This window comes from Phoenix dactylifera, chromosome 10 (genome assembly GCF_009389715.1).
Source record: "Phoenix dactylifera cultivar Barhee BC4 chromosome 10, palm_55x_up_171113_PBpolish2nd_filt_p, whole genome shotgun sequence".
Taxonomy (NCBI): domain Eukaryota; kingdom Viridiplantae; phylum Streptophyta; class Magnoliopsida; order Arecales; family Arecaceae; genus Phoenix; species Phoenix dactylifera.
The window spans coordinates 11,493,787-11,495,231 of record NC_052401.1 but is presented as its reverse complement, the minus strand read 5'-3'; the positions used below and the strand labels follow the sequence as shown (position 1 = coordinate 11,495,231).

General features: G+C 39.0%; 1 non-coding gene across 1 annotated transcript; it reads left to right on the top strand.

Annotated features, from left to right (window-relative positions):
* The first annotated feature begins 686 nt into the window (after window positions 1-686).
* Window positions 687-795, top strand: LOC113463090. The gene has a single exon (XR_003386780.1). It is a non-coding gene; the product is annotated as a small nucleolar RNA R71 (small nucleolar RNA).
* The last annotated feature ends 650 nt before the right edge of the window (window positions 796-1,445 follow it).

The window sequence follows — 1,445 nt, the reverse complement described above, 5'->3', positions numbered from 1 at the left end:
GTTCCTTATATCTTCAAAATTTCGAGTATTTTGAGCATTGATATTAGCTTGACCTTGTAGAAAAGTTTGTATAGATTGCAAGGTATCCTCGATATTCGGCTTTTGGGAGGGTGGTGATGCAAAAGTAGGATGTGCAGGTGGAGGAACTGAATGGTGTGACTGTGGAGGATGATCATTTCTCCACCTAAAATTTGGATGATTCTTCCAACCAGGGTTATAGGTATTTGAGTATGGATCGTTATAAGGCTTTTGGTAGGAGTTCATAGCATTTGCTTGATCGTGCAAGACTTCTTTGAATGCCGGTATGGTGGGACAATCTGTAGTGGTATGACCCGACATATCGCAGATACCACAACACTCGAAGCTCTATAGTCTTGATAGGCTCAACCTTCCTAAGCTCAATTTCTTCTACCTTTCTAGTGAGGGCTGCCATTTTAGCATGAAGATCATCCTCAGTTTTGAGGTTGTAAAGGCCTCCCTGTACAGAGCTAGTAGGCTTAGGTAAAGACTTGGTGTTTCTATCCCCGTTATCCCAAAGTTGGGCAGTCTCAGCAAGGGAATCCAAATATTCTCATGCCTCATCAGGGTGTTTTTCTAAAAATCTGCCATTGCACATGGTCTCTACAAACTGTTTCAACTGTGGAGATAAACCTTCATAAAAGAAGCTAATGGTTCTCCAAGTTTCGAATCCGTTATGAGGGCATGAGAGAAGAAGGTCTTTAAATCTTTTCCAACATTCATAAAATGTTTCATTATCTTTTTGTTGGAAATTGCTGATATGTCTTTTCAAAAAGTTGGTCCTTTGTGTGGCAAAGAACTTCTTTAAAAATTCTCTCTGCATATCTTGCCAAGTTCTTATTGATCTAGGTCGCAAGGAGTTTAGCCATGTTTTGGCCTTATCCTTTAGAGATAAAGGAAACAATGTCAACTTGAGGACATCCTCGGTGACGTTTGGCACTCTAAATGTAATGCTCAATTCTTCAAAATTATTTAAATGAAGATACGGACTTTCGGACTCTAACCCATGAAACTTGGGCAGCAATTGGATTACCCCTGGTTTGATGTCAAAATGTCCTACATTATCAGGAAAAATTATGCATGAAGGCTGACTAATCCTAGCCGGTTGTAGGTATTGTCTTAGAGTCATAACATGGGGTTCTCGTTCTCGATTGTGGTGACTCCCCGCATCTTCATTTAAATCAGCCATCTCACAAGGTGTGAGATACTGCGAAGGAATTTCAGGGATGTGTCCTAAGGGATGATCTAAAGTTGTACGACTTAATCGACCAGTGTCATCCCTATTCCACTTTAGCATGCAAAATATTTCCCTCTCTTTTTTTTATTTTACTTTTTTAAAAAATATAAGTACCAACTAAAGATAACCTAAAACGATACCTTAAAATAAAAATCTATTCACAATCAAACATGCAACAAAACATTACACC